Here is a 19770-nt window from a genome sequence, read left to right on the forward strand (position 1 = left end):
AGCATGTTGTGTGAACATCGACCATAACTCACAGAAAAAAATTGCAAACCTACATTGAAAAGACCCATGTGGTCTCTAGAATCTCAGCTCTTTTCTTTTAACCTTGTAACAGTCCATCCCAAAACTTGGTACTCAAGTCCCTTATTACCATATTAACAGTATGGCAGTTTAAATAATGAAAAGATTGGCGGCCCAAGAAATTAAGAAATCTCCAGAGAAGGCTCCTCCCTGGGAGGGAAAAACAGATTCAAGCTGAGCATAATAGCAGTAAACTGAAAAGCTAACCAGCACCTCAGCCCCTTGCTTGTCCCTTCCAACGTGTCAAGACTCTCTCCTCTCACAGCAATCCCGTCGCTGTCGCTACCGCCATCGTGGCGCTACTAGCACTTTACTAGGCCTGGAGCAGCCGGAGGAGCGGTGATGTTGGTGCTGCCGCTAAATGAGAAACATCTGGCGCCAAGTAAGCTTGGACCAGGCACCCATTGGCTGTCGCGGGTCAGCATGCAGGGAGGAGTCCCGCCGTTTTAGAGCCATGACATCACTTTCTTCAGAAGCGGCCTTTGGAAGCGAGAAACCCGGGAGAGATCGCCGCGGTGGCTGCAGGGAACGCCGCGAGGCGCCCGCGGAGAGATCTCCGCTGTTTCGGTGGCACTAAGCCCCGTATGCCACCAGTAATACCGCAGGGTGAGTTGCGATGGAGAGGCGTCCGCTCCCTTCGCTGCTCTGCGGCTCCTTCCGGAGCTTCCCCTCCCACCGGGGCTCACTCCTGTAGGCCGATTGCGTTGCCGGGGGATGGGGCGGGGAACCCGATGTTCGCCCGCTGCGCCAGATCCTCACTGTCTCGCGCTGGGGGCCGCCCCCGAGCGCCGAGCTTGTCCTTGGCACTCCGGTTGAGTTGCAGCGCAGGGGCCGAAGCCGGAGGGGGGGGGGTTGAGCAGCTTGATTAATTTGAAGTGAAGGAAATACAGTCTCTCCATCCAGGAATTACGCTAAAGTAGGGACGCGGTGGCCCAGTGGGTTAGGACACTGAGCTTGTTGATCAGAAGGTTGGCAGTTTGGCGGGTCGAATCCCGAGTGCCGCGTAACAGAGTGAGCGCCTGTGACTCGTCCCAGCTTCTGCCAACCTAGCAGTTCGAAAGCACGTAAAAATGCAAGTAGAAAAATAGGGACCACTACGGTGGGAAGGTAACAGCGTTCCGTGCGCCTTTGGCGTCTAGTCATGCTGGCCACATGACCACGGAGACGTCCTCGGACAAGCACTGGCTCTTCGGCTTTGAAACGGAGATGAGCACCGGCCCCTAGAGTTGGAAACGACTAGCACGCATGTGCAGGGGAACCTTTACCTTTACCTTTTTAGGGAAGGCTAGTTTGTAATTAGGGACGCGGTGGCTCAGTGGGTTAGGACGCTGAGCTTGTCGATCGGAAGGTCGGCAGTTTGGCGGGTCGAATCCCGAGTGCCGCGTAGCAGAGTGAGCGCCTGTTACTCGTCCCAGCTTCTGCCCACCTAGCAGTTCGAAAGCATGTAAAAATGCAAGTAGAAAAATAGGGACCACTACAGTGGGAAGGTAACAGCGTTCCGTGCGCCTTTGGCGTCTAGTCATGCCGGCCACATGACCACGGAGATGTCCTCGGACAAGCGCTGGCTCTTCGGCTATGAAACGGAGATGAGCACCGGCCCCTAGAGTCGGAAACGACTAGCACACTTGTGCGGGGGAACCTTTACCTTTACCTTTACCTTAGTTTGTAATTACGGGCCTTGTAGGAATCCAGTCAGCTGAGTTATTGTGGCAAGCCACGAGTGCAGAGTTGGGGCTAATGCAGATGCAGCAGAACTGGTGGATACATTCACAACAATACGTTTGTCTGCGGTTGACTCGGTCCAGTTGCTTGGATTTGCGAGATATACTGAACGGTAAACTCACGCGCTGGGTGAGCACTCCATGCAAAATTAACACGTTAGCTGGAGTTCAGCGTGTCGTGCGAATGCAATTTCTGCAAGGTTTAAGTGGCACTCTCGCTGGAAGTCGTTTTGCGTATCTGCTTAGAAAGCAGTCCTCCTGGATGGGTTTGTTTGAATAATGTCGCATTCAGCCATGATTTTAAACCGTGGCTTGTGGATAAGCAACAATTGGCTGCGTTCGCTCACGGCGCTAAGCTTTAAGAAGGCTTCGGCTTAGCGATGATCCCAGCGGTGGAGTTCAGAGGGACTTGATTCCGTAGAGGTGGCACATAAGACAGACGAGCAGCTAAATGTTGCGATCTATGGGACTGCCTTAATAATAAGACCTTGGAGGTCATCTAGCCCAACCCCCTGCTCAGGCAGGAAACCCTATACCATTTCAGACAAACGGCTGGCCAGTCTCTTCTTTAAAACTTCCAGTGTTTGAGCATTCACCACTTCTGGAGGCAGGTTGTTCCACTGGTTAATTGTTCTAACTGTCAGGAAGTTTCTCCTTAGTTCTAGGTTGCTTCTCTCCTTGATTAGTTTCCATCCATTGCTTGTCCTGCTTTCAGGTGCTTTGGAGAATAGCTTGACTCCCTCTTCTTTGTGGCAGCCCCTGAGATATTGGAACACTGCTATCATGTCACCCCTCACTCTTCTCTTCATTAAACTACCCATATCCACTTCCAGCAACCGTTCCCTATATGTTTTAGCCTCCAGTCCCCCAATCATCTTTGTTGCTCTTCTCTGTACTCTTTCTAGAGTCTTGACATCTTTTTTACATCGTGGTGACCAAAACTGGATGCAGTATTCCAGGTGTGGCCTTACCAAGGCATTGTAAAGTGGTATTAGTACTTCATGTGATCTTGATTCTATCCCTCTGTTAATGCAGCCTAGCACTGTGTTGGCTTTTTTGGCAGCTGCAGCACACTGCTGTCTCATATTTAAGTGATTGTCCACTAGGACCCCAAGATCCCTCTCACATACTACTATCGAGCAAGGTACCACCTATACTATAGCTGTGCATTTGATTTTTCCTGCCTAAATGCAGAACCTTACTTTTTTCTCCATTGAATTTCATTTTGTTAGATAGTGCCCAATGTTTGAGTCTGTCCAGATCCTCCTGTATCTTAAGCCTATCTTCTGGAGTATTGGCTATTCCTGCCAGCTTGGTGTCGTCTGCAAATTTGATGACTTCCCCATCTATCCCCTTGCTTAAGAAAAGAAGGAAAGATCCTGTTTCGATGAGTTTATGGGACGTGTTGTAGGGCTATGATTCATTTTAGACACTTGAGTTTTATGTTATGTGGCGTTTTAATGGATTACTGTTTTTATGAACTTTACAGGCTTTTTAAAAAATTGTCTCTGAGGCGACCGAATCTTGGATAGGGAGGTTATTTGACTGCGATAAACATGTTAAGGTTATCATATGAGTATTTTTACGAGCAATTCTGCAGTTCCGCAGTTCTGCTTCTATTTCTGCTTTTTCCTTCCAGCCACTTTTATGTGCAGAGCCAGTGGGTGGATTTCCCCCTGTGGCAATGCAACTCCTTCCCTTGGAAGCCCACGGACGCGCGCTCCTTTCCTCTCTCATCTGCCTCGCGCTGGGGAAAGGGCTCGATCCTCCTGACCTGAAGTTAAGCCCAATCTGCGCGCTGCTCCAGGTGGTCTTCGGAAGGTCGTGGGTTTTCATTTTTGGTAAATACGCCTAGCAAAATAGTAACCGAGCACGCGCGGGGTGGGTGGGGAGAAGAAAAAAAATCAGGTTTGGATTTAACAGAAACTTTTGAGTAAACTGAATCCACTAGTCATTTGCACTCCAGCACAGCAGCTTGTTTGGGTTTCCAGGGATCCGGTATCCGCCCCGCTGCCGCTTCTTCTAATCCTGAAATGATCCTAAACATACGGATCAGAATTCTTTCCATTTCCGGTCTTCTGAAATGGCTTTCCTTGCTAAGATTTGACACGAGTTTCCTTTGCTGAAAGGCGTTCTGATAGGTAGCAGGGCACACTCTTTGCCCCTTTGCAGGCCTCTTTGAAGAAAATTAGCTGGCGATCTCCAGGGCAGTGGTTGCCTTTACATAACATGCTCAGCCGTAAACCACAATAGCTGGATCTGCACATCACGTTAAGCTAAAACCAAAGGAACCTCACTGGATGCACCAGCATAGCACACTAGGCCAAACTGCCAGTTAGCTGGTGGCTGTAAGCAATGAATGAACTCAGCCAGACTGTTAGGCTCAGGTTGTTGTAAAAAATGCACAGGGGAATTGAGTTAATGAAATCATTCAATTAACTACAGGCAGGATTTTGTGTGACCATAGCCAGTAAGTTGTAGTATGTTTTGTTACCTCATCACTGAAGCCTTTGTTTACTCTGTTTTGAACCCAGCCAGTGAATTCTATTAAACTTATTAAGATCCGTCCACCTGCCTGTTTTTCCATATGCGAAATGCCTGTAATGTGCGTGAGAGAGATTATAAATGCCTAACTTCTTGTTTTATAGAGATGAAGTTTGAAGGGTTTGTATGTACAGATTCTCTTTTGATAGCCATAAGATGTACAGGTAGTCCTTGACTTACAACAGTTCATTTAGTGACCATTCAAAGTTACAACAGCACTGAAAAAAGTGACTTATGACCGCTTTCACACTTACGGCTGTTCCATCCTTCCCTTGGTCACATGATCAAAATTCAGATGCTTGGCAAGTGGTTCATATTTACAAAGGTTGCAGTGTCCTTTGCGACTTTCTAACAAGCAAAGTCCATGGGGAAGCCAGATTCACTTAACAACCATGTTACAAACTTAACAAATGCAATGATTCACTTAACTGTAGCAAAAAGTCATAAAATGGGGCAAGCTCACTTAACAAATGTTTCACTTAGCAACTTAAATGGTGGGCTCAATTGTGGTCATAACTTGAGGACTACCTGTAGTGACAGGCGTTTTTTGTTGAGCAGATGATAAGGATAGGGAGGCTGTAGGGGTAGAGACGAAATACTGTATGTAAAGCATATCCTTATGTTCGTGATAAGTTTTTCAAATGGGCTATGATGTGAGTTTTTACTTTTGTAAAACAGTTTGTGTCCATCTGTACTTGACACAAAACTATTACAGAATGTTTGCATTTCTCTGTATACCCTATATTTATTTTCTGCATCTGATAGATCAAAAATCTCACAGAGTTATGGAAAATTTATGCTCTGATCTGCCAATTTGAAAAGTGCTCCCCAATTTCTTTTTGCAGCCTGAACTAACATGGTTATCCATTGGGAATTTGATTCCAGCTGACTCATTAGCCATTTCAATTGGACTCTGGTTTTGCTACTTAGCCCATGAGTTGTGAATAAGTTATGAATTGTTGTAATGATATGTGTAAATGACCTGGGGAAATGGGGAAGAGCCACAGCTAAGGCACAAAAGGCAGCTTAGCTCTCAAAAGAAATATGGGCATGGCAAAAGGGTCTCAAAAAGGATCCTCCCTGCTTTCTTGAGCTTTAAAGGTGATAGGAGACAAATGTATGCTCAGATTTGCAAGATTGATGTCAGCCTAGCAAGGTAGTCCAGGCAGGAAGCCTGACCAGATGGACTAATTCTACTTTAAGGATATGTTAACACAGGGCTTTTCAACCAGTGGTACGGGTACCACTTGTGGTACATTGGCACCTGGCAGGTGGTACGCAACCATCCTAGAAAAGTGGTAGCGGGGGAGGGGAATGAGCTGAACCGGTGGTAGCACCACAGAAGCCTGAGCAAGAGATGGCTGGAGATGCAGGGCTGTCAGGGCTCAGTGGAAGTGCCAGGATCAGCACCAGGCTCCAGCTGGAGCTCAGTGCTGATCCTGGCACTTCTGCTGAGGCCAGAAGAAGCGCCGATCAGCTGGAATGTTGCAGCATCTCCAGGGTCTTGTGATTTACATTCAGATGCTTGGCAACTGATTCATATTTATGACGGTCACAGTGTCCCAGGGTCATGTGAAGTGACCAAAACCTTCTTCAACCACCCAGCAGACGGGGGGAATAAAAACCAAATACCCCCCACTCCACCCCCGCTGCCAATCCTCAACAGAAATGCTCACAACAATGAAAACCTCAGACAGGAGGAAGAGCGCCGCCAGGCAGGCAGGCAGGTGTCTTGCTTGGCTGTGGCTTGGGGGGGCATTTTTTTCAGTGCCATTGTAACTTCAGTCACTAAGCAAACTGTTGTAAGTCGAGGACCACCTGTACTTCATCACTTTTTTCCTTTTTTTTTGGTCATCAGGTTTTTGACACCTTGTTAGGCAACTGGTGGTACTCGGATGTTGCCATATCCTAAAAGTGGTAGAATGGGTGAAAAGGTTGAAAAGCCGTGCATTAACAGAATCTTGCAAGTATATCTCTTCCCCACTTACCTTTACAGTTGAAGAAACTAGGGAGGGTCCCGTCTGAGCTGCTTGTCCAATCCACATTCTGATGTTCCTCCTATTGTTCCCCCGGCTGGGTCTCTTCCCCACCTGCCAAGGTCATTCTCACATATCTTTATAACTTTGGAGGGCTGAAATATATAGGTGGCAGAACTTGTCTTTGTAATCCGGTTGCAAGACTGTATATCTTCTCCAGTTAATGCAAGCACTACCCATAAGCTGTAGTGTAGAAATAATTTCTGCACATATTGTTGAAGAAGAAAACCCATTTCACTTCTTTACTTGTTTCATTTAAGAAGCATAAATAGGTTTCCAAGTTGAGTATGTGGATGACTATTGTGTCTTCCCCCAACTATGCCGAGGTGTCAGTCATGATTCTTTTCAAACTGAACATCTAGGATCCATGTGAGTGACGAGTGGCCATTTGGGGCATGCACCACTTCAGCCTTGCCTTGCCTCATCTCACCTGCTTCATCGAGAGTCAAAAACTGAGCTCAGTTTTTAGCTGGGTTGCTGTCCTGTAATATGAGTGCAGCCATTTTGTAGGTGGGAATCAGATTTGCTGGAGAGTTGCCAATTATATTGTCTCTTCTAAAATCCTTGTTTGAAATAAGCTCTGGGTAAGTGCAGGTAGTCTTTCAAGTGCAGGTAGTCTTTCACTTACAACAACTCGTTTAGTGACCGTTCAAACTTACAGCAGCACTGAAAAAGGTGTCTTATTACTGTTTTTCACATGACCATTGAAGCATCCCCATGGTCACATGATCAAAATTCAAATGCTTGGCAGCTGGTTTATATGTATGGTGGTTGCAGTGCCCCAGAGTCATCTGATCATCTTTTGCAACCTTCTGACAAAGTCAGTGAAGATGCCAGATTCATCCTGTTGCAAACTTAACAACTGCAGTGATTCACTTAACAATTGTGGCAAGAAAGATCATAAAATGGGGCAAAACTTACTTAACAACTGTTTCGCTTAGCAACAGAAATTTTGGGCTCAATTGTTGTAAGTTGAGGACTATCTATAAATTTGTATGATGTCTTGGCCATATCCTGCAGGTTTTGAAGGCTGGCCCCCACTCCAAAATATATTGGAGTATTATCTATGTACTATCTAGTATTATATGTATTATCTAGTGCAGGGTTGTCAAACTGCCGGCCCACGGGCCAGATGCGTCACGCAGAAGCCGCGGCCACCCCATTGCCAGCAATGGCAAAACTGTCCCGATACGTTGCATGACGTCACGTGACGTCGCAAGTTTGACATGTCTGATCTAGTGGGCAGTGGCGTAGCGTGGGTTGTCAGCACCCGGGGCAATTTGCGCCCCCTAACCCGGTGACGTCATGGCACCACCGAAAAGACGCGCCCCGCAGCGGCGTAGACTTTCCAAGAAGAGTCGCGCACATGCGGGATGCTTCCGGGTCCCTCTCGAGGGCGGCTGGGCGGGGCTCCGACCTGCAAGAGCCGCTGCATTCAAGCTCGCACGTGAGCCCCGCTAAATAAAGCCACGCATGCGCACGAAGCTAGGCCAGCCGGCCGGCGGGTCCGTCTTCGCTCGGCCAAGCCTGCCGGGGCGCCTGCGGGGCGCTTGCGGTTGGCCTGAGCCTGGGCGGAGAGTTGGGCGCTTCTATTTATTTTATTCAGTTTATGTGGCCGCCCATCTCACCTGCCGGACTCGTTTCGCTTTGCAAAAAAGAGCAGCTCGAGAGCGGAGCCAAGCCGACTCTGTGCAGCCCTTGGGGCTCCCTGAGCAGCTCAGTGCGAGCGCGCCCCCCCAGATGTTGCGCCCGGTGCGGCCCGCCCCCCCTGCACCCCCCACGCTACGCCACTGCTAGTGGGTGCATACAGACAATCTGTATAATGGCTGTAAAAGTAAAAGCCGTGGTATGTAGTTAATGTCCTCTTTTCCCCTTGAAAGTTTGGTTCTGGGAGCTCATCTTGATGAGAGAAATGGTTCTAATCCATTTCTCTGCTTGGAACTGCTGGATCCCACTTGGCCACATTTGATTCTGAGTTTCCGTTTTAGCATGATTAGTATTTCAGCTGTGCCTCAAGGCAGAAGTCAGGACTGCCTCCTGTTATTCCTGTGGATTCAGAAATAGTAATTTTCCTAGAGGGAGTTGAAGTGAGTGTGGGTGAATGCAAGATTTTTTAACAGGAACAGGGGGACAGAGGAGATGTGAAGGGGGCAACCAAGTGATTTGAATAGTTATAGTGAGGGAAAGGTTGAGGGCAAGAGAAGAAGGGGACGACAGAGAATGAGGTGGATGGATGGAGTCACTGAAGCAGCAGGCGTGAGCTTAGATGGACTCCAGAAGATGGTAGAGGACAGGAAGGCCTGGAGGAACGTTATCCATGGGGTCACGATGGGTCGGACACAACTTCGCAATTAACAACAGTGAGGGAATAAGAACTCTTACAGAATAATAATTTTAAGATTCACAAAGGAACGTGTTCTTACAGTTACTATCAAGAAGCTCTTCAATGGTCAAAGTCTGGGAAAACCTGCACCTGTCAAAACTATTCCTTTCTTGCGCTTGCTATGGAAATATACAGTAGGGGCAAGAAACCATGAGCATCTATAAGGTGGAACCGAGCGGGTTTATTAATTTATTAAATTTTTATGCTACCCATCTCCCCTGCAAGGCGACTCGTAACAGTACATCCCTGCTATTTGAGGCTTATTTTGAGGAGTCTCTTTTAAAACCAAGTTCTGTATTTCAGGGGAAGTGCAGTTCGTGTTATGGTGCCCGTAGGGCTCTTGAAACCCCTGGTTTCTCTGCTGAATACGGAGAAGAAAGGGAGGATATTCCAGGGAGGTCTTAGTTTTTCTCTCCCACAAGGCTGCTGCCTGGCCAGCTGCCAATTCAGTGCCTTAGTCTGTGACCTCGTTTTCTCAGTGGCATCTGCCAGGGATGGAGGGTTTTTTCCTCCATCCGTGCCTTGCCTGCAGTGGGCCCAGAAGACCACAGTTTCCTGCAGGAATTGGGTGTCCTGGGTCTTGTGATCCCAGGAGCAGCCCTCCAACTTTACATTCTCCGGATGGGTTGAACTGCAAGTCCCTTAAGTAAGGGAGGGCAGCGATCTGCCTGAAATCCCAGGCGCAGTCCTTTGTTTCTCCACAAGAGCAATTGCAGAGGGACCTTGGGAATTAATTTTCTTTCTAACCAAGCCTCTCGCACAGCCGCTTAGTGACAAGCACCAAAGTAAGCTTTCTCTTTCCCAGAAGGCTTGAAAGGCTGAGCTTCTCTGGGAAGAAGAAAACTCGGATGCTACCATGGTGTTGCCTCCTTTTTGTTGCAACCGAGACAGTAGAATCCAGGGACAAAGAGAGGTTTACAGAAGAGACTTTCCTGTCGTTCCACCCACCCCCTCCAGAAATCTGGACTCTTTCTCCTTTTCCTTTTAGTTACTACAGATAGTCCTTGACCTATTATTATCAAGACCATCCTAAAGTAGGTCATGTGACTGTGCCCGGATTTTATGCCTTTTTTTGTGGCAGTCATAAAGCGAATGCTGCACTGGTTAAGGGAATGCTACAGTTATTAAATAACCCATTGTCACCATGGGGAGTTTTTTTGCCAGAAACTAGAATGCCAGAACAGAGTGAATTCCAGAATGCCAATTTCTAGGGGGAAAAAATGTCAATTGTGGCCAAATGACTATAGGACATTCCATATGACCACAAATACAGGCCAGTTGCCAAGCATCAAAATCTGGTTGTGTGACTATGGAGAACGTTGGATGTTGGAACTTGAAATCCTGGTCTTAAGTCACTTTTTCCGGTCCATTGTAACTTTAAATGGTTGCTGAGTGACCAGTTATAAGTTGAGGGCTACTGTATCAGGGCCATAGTTAGGCTTTATTTTATTTAATCAATTTCTCTATTACTTCCTACACAAGTGTATTTGGAAACTGTTTAACAAATATGATCTACCGTTTTGTCATTTTTCCATGTACAAACTGCTGTGCAGAAAAGATAAGCTCCTAATTTTCAGTTTTCCTGATCCGATAAGATTGGAAGAAAATGAATTAAAAACAGGGATCTGTGCAGAGATGCAACGAGCATCTGATTTTGAAATGCAATATTCTACTATATTTTTTCACTGAGAGGTCACCCAACAGCATCTCATTTTAGCAGAACAATCGGATCCAAGGATGAGCTAATTAGAAGGAGGTAAAGATGTCCACAAATGCTGTGGGCAACTTCCTCTGCACGTAAATATTGTGAGTTGTATTTGTATTTAAACATTTATTTGCAACCATGGGTTTTAGCAAAAGTCAAATAAAATTACAGCAGTCCACCCCAGTTTGATACATCCCCTCTAATGTTAACAGCAATGTTTGTCAGGATGTGTTTTCCTATCTTCCCTGTAGCCATTGCAAACAATGCAACTGTTATTGTGAGTTTACTAAAGGTCTTACTTAATTAGTTCACTTCTTGTAGCATGTGGATTCGATGTGTGGCTCTGAATTGAGATGAAGCTGGGTGCCTGGTTGTTCCTTTCAGCTAGAGTTTAGACTCCATCCTGTCTGGTAAGATCAATTTAGGAGGCCCACCAGTGGAGTCACGTGCTGTTTACTTAGTTGTTTAAGCTGTTCCACAAACAACCTCTCTTTGGACTCAGCTTATAAATTGGTTGTCTTGTGGATCACAGCAATTGAAAAAGTGGAGAAAGAAATTCTCTTTTCCCCTTTGATTAAGTCTTTGGACCTTGTGCCCCCCTCTTTCTTCTCAGCTCCCTTATCCTGATACCCACTGAAATTGTTGGTTGGGGGAGACACAAGGGCACTTTCTTGCCATTGTTCTCTTCACAATTGCTGGCTTTCCTTTTCCTTACAGACAGCATCTCACTTCCCCCATTCTTTGGTTGATGTGGTGCCATTTCCTGCCATTACTGTAGGGTCGGGAGAGGGAAAATGGGATGGGGGAGGTGGATCTTTGAATAACAAGGATCAAAACTTTGGATTAATTCAACTGAAACTAGTGCGGGAGGCAAGCCGGGCTGTTGGTTGAGCAGTAGGCTCCAATCCACTTCAGTGTCGGTAATAGGAGAAGATAGAAATACAGTAGCCAACACTTAATTCCTAAAGCTGGTAGTGCTGTGATTCCAGCCAGCACTAATTCCTAATATCACAGCATGACTACCTACCTAATCAATATTAGAGGTCATATGGGTTAAACTTTTATTGATAGGAGGCATGCTGTCTATAAGAAAGCCAGGTTGCTGTAGTGATTAAGGCAACAGGATAAAAATGGAGAGGAGACTCTTGAGTTCTAGTCCCACGTTTGGCATGAACCAGTTGGGTGAACCAGACTGTTTGAAGACTGAAGAGGCTGACATTGCCACAACTCTAGCGCAGAGGTCCCCAACCTTTTGGGCACCAGGCACTGGTTCCATGGAGAGAGGTTTTTCTGCATGGTTTTGTATGCTGACTGCATCCCATGGATGGGGCTTGTGCTTGTTTGTGTGGACCGGTTGCTGGTATGCTGCGGCTTGGTACCAGTCCACGGACCAGGGGTTGGGGACCCCTGCTCTAGTGGAAACTGCAACTAGATAATCAAGTTAATTTGGTTCAGTGTAACGGGTTAGATGTTCCTTGGTCTATAGGTGATGGAATTTGGAAAGGTGAAGATGAAACAGCATTGAGCTTGACTTTTTTGCTCGAGCAATCTTGTTTATGCCTTAATAAAAAAAAAATACAGGTAGTCCTTGACCTACCAGAGTCCAAAATTTCTGTTGCTAAGTGAGACACTTGTGAAGTGAGTTTTGCCCCATTTTATGACCTTTCTTGCCACACTTGTTAAGTGAATCACTGCAGTTGTTAAATTAGTAACACAGTTGTTAAGTGAATCTGGCTTGGACTTTGACTTTGTTTTCCAGAAAGTCACAAAAGGTGATCACATGACCCTGGGACACTAATCATCGTAACTGTGAGTCAGTTGCCAGGTGTCTGAATTTTGATCACATCACCATGGGGATGCTGCACTGCTGTGAAAAACGGTCATAGGTAATTTTTTTCAGTGCCTTTGTATCTTCAAACGGTCAATAAATGAACTGTTGTAAGTCGAGGACTATCTGTAGTGACCCAGTTTGAGAAAGGGAAAAGGAAAACGGAAAGGACCTCTGATCTCCTTGGCTGTACCAGGGACTAGATAGCTTCGTCAGGGTGTGAATCTACTAACAATCTTCCCTTGTGTTGAGTGTTAATGATCTTGGATCCTTTCCCAGCCAAGCAGAATGAAAACTCTGGAACTCAAGGCAGCAGCTTAGGGAGCCATCTTTAAGATATATGCTGTCTCCCTGGACGGGAATCTAAGCTCAATATTGAAACAAGATACTTAAAATGTACAGTGTGCAAATGCAGTGGTCTGATGATGATATTGCTATTATCCAGACTGGTGTTCCAGCTGAAAGGATGGATTGGAATGTGTTGAGCTGATCATCGCGTCCTCTCTCCAATTGTTTTCATTATGATATTAATATGGAATAATGGTGGGGTAACCTTTCCCAGCAGTGTGGTACTATAGAGAAGTTTTCTTCAGCCTGGCCCTTCTAGATGTGTTGGTCTCTAAGGATGTTAGGGTTGTAGTCCAGCATCATCTGGGCCTGGGGCATGCCTGTCGCAGTACATACTGGCTCCCTCCAGACAAGAGTAGGTTCTTTTTTTCACACACATACATATCCCTTGTGACTGTATATGTCACAAGGGGCAAGTGCTATGGTAGAACATTTGCTTTATAGGCAAAAAAATAAAAATAAAAATCCCAGCAAGTTCAACTCCTGGTGTCTTCAGGAAGGGCTGGGAAAGAACGATGTCTAGAGAATGTTGCACTTGGTAATGAAAATGGGCAGGCAACATCAGATTTTGTACTTTGGCCCCCATAAGCTCAATTATCCTGCTTTACTGGTAAGGGTGGTAAGGATTGTCCATCTCCTGCCCTGCCTTCCTAGGCAATGCTGCCCTAATTCAGTGCAGGTTAGTTCCTAAGCAGCCTCTTGCTTTTCACTCATTTTCTTTGGGCCTGCGTGAATACTTCCCCTGAGTTTAAATGTTGGGCAAATCGTGTGCATTGGAACTCTGTCTTGATGAAAGTCAGTGTTGCCTTCCTCCACGAATAAGTATGTGATCCCTTATGCACAGGAATTGCCCCTTGTTGGGATCTGTGTTTTTATTCTATTATATTAAGAATACATAATTACTTTAGGTTTTGATTTTTTTTCTAATTCTTCTCTATTGCCGTTTTCTTCTTCTTCTTCTTCCATTCAACCAGAGACTTGGAGACTGCCTGGACAAATCCCTACAATTTTCTTGGCAATTTTTTTCAGAAATAGTTTGCCATTGCCTCCTTCCTAGGCAGGACTAGGATTCAGGGTGTGCAGGTTTCTAGCTTGATGCCTTAACCATTACACCAAACTGTCTCTGTCTCTCCCATCATCCCATGAACCATGACTAAACTTGTTCGATGAATGTGGAACTTTAACTGAGAATTGTCTCATGTGCCTAAAATTCTCTTTCCATGAGTTTTACCACTTTTTTCTCGAAATATGGCTTTGCTTCCTGAGGCTGTAGCTAAGAAATATCATGCTCCTTTTGAACTCGACAATGATTCTACCTACCTACCTGCCTACCTACATATCTATCATACCTACTGTTTGTCCATCTGTATGTATATCTATCTATCTATCCATCCATCCATCCATTATCTATCTATCTATCTATCTATCTATCTATCTATCTATCTATCATCTATTTATCTATCTATCTATCTATCTATCTATCTATCTATCTATCTATCTATCTATATCTCTATCATCTCTATCATCTCTATATCTCTATCATCTCTATATCTCTATCTAAATTATCTCTATCATATCTCTATCTATCTGTCTATCTATCTAACTATCTATCTATCTATCTATCTATCTATCTATCTATCTATCTATCTATCTATCTATATCTGTGTATCATCTCATTCAACTTACATGGCTGTCCACTCATCCACAATTATTGGTGGCTAGCAACCAACTAAAACACTGAATATACCACAGACAATAAGAAGAAAAATAGTTAGTCTTCAACTTCCAACCACAATTGAGCTCAAAATGTATGTTGCTGAGTTTTGCCCCATTTTGCGACCTTTCTTGCCGCAGTTTGTTAAGTGAATCATTGCAGTTGTTAAATTAGTAACCCTGTTAAGTGAATCTAGCTTCCCCATTGATTTTGCTTGTCAAAAAGTCACAAAAGCTGTTCACATGATCCCGGGGAATTGCAACCGTCCTAAATATGAACCAGTTGCCAAAATCCGAATTTTGATCGTGTGACCGTGAGGATGCTGCAGTAGTCATGAGTATGAAAAATGGTCACTTTTTTCAATGCCGCAACTTTGAATGGTCACTAAATAAGCTGTATGCCAGATGCAGCTGCTGTATCTATAACTAATCATCTTTGTAGGCAATCCCATAAGCCATTAAAGCAGGCTCACCTAACCTCCTGGCCCAGTGCCTGGAAGGGATGGGTCTTCAAAGCCTTACAAAAAGGGATATCCGAGTTCAGTTCCTGGTCATCCAGAATGCCCAGGATTCAACTGATTCTCCGATGTGGTTCAGATAAATGATTAATCTTGCCTTCTCCAAAGGGGAAGGGATGCGGGGAGGACAAGGCAGATGTGGGTTAACTTGAGCTCTTTGGAGGAAAGGCAGGATAAAACTGGTGATTAAATAAATCGTAAAGCTGATCATCAAATGTGGTACAGATTGCTTATCCTTTAACATTCGTGATGAAATGGTGGAAGGTTAAGGACTGGCATGGAGAAGATTTGTTTGGCTCCTGCAATGTACTTGCTATATAGCCTTCCTCAAGCCCCTGTTCTTGGCTGCCTCCCAAATTCCTCTTTAATATAAAGATAACAGGGATCCGGTGGGATATGGCACATAAGAGCCTTTGGCTGTGTGAAAATGCTATATAAAAAAAAGCCAGACATCAAGTTTCTTATCCCCTGCTTTTACTCAGAGTGGTAGGTGGATAATCATGTGAGAATAAAATGATTAAGGGCCTTATGTGTGAGAGACACACACTCGTTCCTTGTCTGCAATTTTCCCCTTTCTGCTCAGTACGGAGACACGGCAATTGTGACCAGTTGCAGCTATAAATAAACAGATGTATGCCAGCCTGAGGCTCTGCTGCTATTTTTGCTGCTGTAGTAGTTGTGGCTGGGTCTTCAGAGGACAAGAACATATGCTTTTGTTTTACTTCGCATCTTGACACAGTTGTATAATTTGAACGTGGGGCTGATTGCCCCATTCCAAGTGCATTGAGGGGGATGGGATCCATCTTAACTTTCTATAGGTGGGATCCCAGTCTTTGAAATAAATAAGGCTGTTCTCTTTTATTGGGCTTGCTTTTTGACATCCTGCTGCTGTAAAATGGGCAGCAATCCTCTCTCCCTCCCTCCCTCCCTCCCTCCCTCCCTCTCTCTCTCTCTCTCTCCCTCCCTCCCTCTCCCCCCCTGTGTGTGTTTCTAAATTTGTGAATGATTCCATTGTATATTTGGCCAAATTTGGGACATGAGCTCTCTAAGCAGACAGTTTGGGCTTCCTGTTTAGTTAGAAACAGTACAGTATGATCCGACTCCTGCCCCTGCTTTTTACTGCTTAAATATTAAAGTCATTCATTACTGTTCGGAAGAAGTTGCCTTTGGCTCTTGAATGACATGCACTGCTACATCCCACTTCTTGGAATGTGGCACCGTGTAAGACGAAAGAGGGAGTGCAGCGGAAACCTGCAAAACTCATCACCTTGGGACATTCTGACGCGCAGCAGAAGTCAGGCAACAGCAAGTATAGCTGCCTGGAGAGGACTGAGCAAGATGCAAGCAACTGACTAACCACTGCTCGGCGTAAACTGAGAAAGAGAAAGAGAAAAGCTGCTGAGTGAGACGGCTGACAGTCTGAATCAGCACGGCATTTCTTACCTTGATGGAATGCTTCTCACAGCAAACTATGGCACCAGCAAGCCTTGAGCAAAAAAGAAGATGCGTGAATACATGATGGAAATGGAATTGAGGATTTACAAAAAAACATATTTATGATTCACACCAGAACATGTCAGGATGTGAAATGACACGAGAGGATTCTTTGTGTCCTCAGGGGATTTTGCTGAGTGCTATCCAAGGCTGGTGCATCCACCCTCCCAGTAGAAAGACTGCGTTTCTCAGCATCTGACAAACAGGCTAACAGTTCATTTATCTTAGGTATATCGTGTGCTTGACAGCAGCATATGAATTTGCACACTGAAGTTGCAGTGGCGATGTCGGCTTCTATATAAAAGCGAAAAGTCACTCGGTACCTCCAGTTTTACTTGTCTTGAACGTTTCTTGAAAGATGTTTTAAGTCTTGCAGTGGAGAAACAGTTGATGATATGGCAAATGGCTGAACTAAGACAAGATTTAGGGTCCTGTTTGTTGATTTATTTGACTTTTTAGGCTGCTCCATTTCCAATGATCTAAAGGGGTTTGCAAGTAGCATATGTGAACCAAGCCTCTCGCCAACCTATGGTTAAGCACATGACGGCATGAACCCAATCCCAATCTTTAAATCCTCAAAAGAGGCTTGCTAGACATCATATGCCATAGACCAGGGGTGTCAAACTGCTGGCCCACGGGCTGGATGCGTCATACCAAAACCGCGCCCACCCCAGCTCCAGCAATGGGGGAAAAGTCGCAATACGTTGCGACACATCCCGTGACGTTGCGAGCTTGACACCTTTGCCACAGACGGTACAAGACCATAAAGCAGGGATCCACAGCCCAGTACCAGGTCACGGCCCTTTGGGAACCAGGCTGTGCAAGCTGTAGGTGAACGTGAGTGCGCGAAGTTCATTTTGTGCAAGCAGCGGGAGCCCCTGTGAAACCATCCCCTCCGCCCCCCTGCCGCCACTGCCAGTCCACAGAACTGGAAAGGTTGGGGACTGCAGCCATAGACAGCAGCCTAATTCCCAGAACCCCATCCTCCTTATATGCATTTGCTATCAGTGCAAAAAGCAGGATCACATATTTGTTCCAATCTGTTTGCATAAGGCTGGGTTCTGTGTGCAGACACTATATAATTCCATGTCAGGACTTGGAGAGCAGGACATTTAATTCTGTGTAGCCCCTTGTACGGGTTGGATTTAGCCTCTTGATTCCCCTTTGTTTTGTTTAAATGTCTGCGGGGAAGGTGTGCATGTACATTGGGAACTCATTTTCAAATGGTACGGTGTCTACTTCTAAAACAACCCAAAACCTTATGGAAGAGAGCAAATTCTTGATGACTTGTGCTTAAACGAAAGATGCTGCCTGGCTCTTTGTTCAGGCTTCAGCTCAGACGCAGCATTTCCAGCCATGAAGTGTTCATTCTTTAATTTTTCTCTCACTCTTTTCTCCCTTGGGCCTATTTCTGCACTGATTCTGGTTCAAATTATCTGGATTAGTCATTTAAAAATATGTGTGTGTATATTATGCTTTGCTTGCTGAACATCTGTGATTTTTTTTAAGTTGCCAAACTTGTGGCATCAAAACCCATGGGCTGTATCCCACAGAGGGCCTAGGTGCATAGTGCTTTGAATATGATTCCAATTTGGTGATGACAGAAATTCAGGCTGGTCAAAGCTTCTTTCTCAATATACGTTTGGCCTTATTCTGTCATTTGCTTTCTTTCTCTCCACTTTTATCTGCCCATAACCCTTCTACAATATTGATAGATGTTTTGGGGGGCTTGAGAAGTGTGGAAGCAACAAACTCATCTGGCTCTAATTATCCCATTGCTCCTTCCCACCGGCTAACCTGCAAGGTATTTTTTTCTCACCTTGTCAGTCCATGTGGATATTTTTAAAAAATCTATAAGCAAAAGGGAGAGCAGCTTTGGCATCTTTGGTGCTCTTTGAGCTTGGTTGTTTGTTTGCAGACATTGCATTATCCAACTAGGTCAGGGCTTTTCAACCAGTGGTACGGGTACCACCTGTGGTACATTGGCACCTGGCAGGTGGTACGCGTCCATCCTAGAAAAGTGGTAGTGGATGAGGGGAATGAGCTGAACCAGTGGCAGCACCGTGAGAGATAGCTGGAGCTGCAGGGCTGTCAGGGCTCAGTGGAAGCGCCGGGATCAGCGCCAGGCTCCAGCTGGAGCTCGGCATTGATCCTGGCGCTTCTGCTGAGCCCAGAAGAAGCCCCGATCAGCTGGAATATTGCAGCATCTCCAGGGTCTTGAGATTTACATTCAGATGCTTGGCAACTGATTCATTTTTTCAGTGCCATTGTAACTTCGAACAGTCACTAAGCGAACTGTTGTAAGTCGAGGACTACCTGTACTTCATCACTTTTTTCCTTTTTTTTTTGTCATCACGTTTTTGACACCTTGCTAGGCGACTGGTGGTACTCGGACTTTGCCATATCCTAAAAGTGGTAGAATGGGTGAAAAGGTTGAAAAGCCCTGAACTAGGTAACATCATCAGTGGCAGTGAGTGTGGAATTTGTTCCTTGTTTAGGTACAGTAGCTTGCCCTGCCTGTGTTGGTGGGGCGGTGGTTGTTCCTTTATTAGTGTATTTGTCTGTTTGATTGTTTGTCTCCCTGGTAGTTCCTTGATTGGGATATTGTACATCTCTCGGTATTCAGTTGTAGGCAGCTTCCCACAACTGAAATTCAAGAGGCAGGAGAACGATTAAACTTGTGGAGAAAGGTGGCCCACATTTTGTGTTTTTTCATCATATCTGAAAATAAGCTTGGCTGAGATGAATACCATCTTGCTCCTTATTATATTACAGAGCCCAGAAAAAGAACCTATTCATAAACTTTGTACTTTTGCCTCCCACATTCTCTTGATATCATTCCTGCTCCTGGGGCCGAAGCACAGAACATTAGCAGAGCCGCAACTCACCAACTCCCATAATAGAAGCGAAGCCACACTGATAATAGATTTTTCTATTTTTGTGGGGGATCTCTAGGGAATACCAGGGCTATAGATAATTCAAGGAAGATGATAAAACATATTTGAAGATGGCAGTGGCGAACTGCTTCAATATTTTGTTTCCAGGAAAATTAATAAAGGGAGTTTTTACCTTTCCTGTTGGGGCTGCCATTTCTCCCATCCCTCGCTGTTCTACGGTGTGTTTCAATTAGGAGGCATAAAGGGAACTAGCAGATCTCCTAAGGCTAAGCCAAATGTGCCCAATGACTTCTCCAAAATAGCATGGGCAATCTAAAGTAGAACAGGAAAGCTGGTCTTTTTACGGAATTGGGATTTTACACAATCAGGAGGGAAATTGGGGTTCGTGTATTTCTGGAAATCTTGTTTAATCCATTTCTGCAAAGAGGACATTGTTCTCTGCTCCCGTGCCTATGCCAGATGGCTGTGTGTACCCATATTCCGTCTCCCTGCCCAACATTGCAGT

General features: G+C 45.3%; 1 protein-coding gene across 1 annotated transcript in view; it reads left to right on the forward strand.

The window, feature by feature from the left end:
• The first annotated feature begins 556 nt into the window (after nt 1-556).
• Nucleotides 557-19770, forward strand: part of NCKAP5L (NCK associated protein 5 like) — a 50357-nt gene continuing 31143 nt past the window's right edge. The window contains exon 1 of the mRNA XM_081320394.1: nt 557-684. The gene's annotated coding sequence lies outside the window, so the exon portion shown is untranslated. The remainder of the gene's footprint in view (nt 685-19770) is intronic.

The sequence above is a fragment of the Vipera berus genome (assembly GCF_964194415.1).
Source record: "Vipera berus genome assembly, chromosome: 2".
NCBI classification, from domain to species: Eukaryota; Metazoa; Chordata; class Lepidosauria; order Squamata; family Viperidae; genus Vipera; species Vipera berus.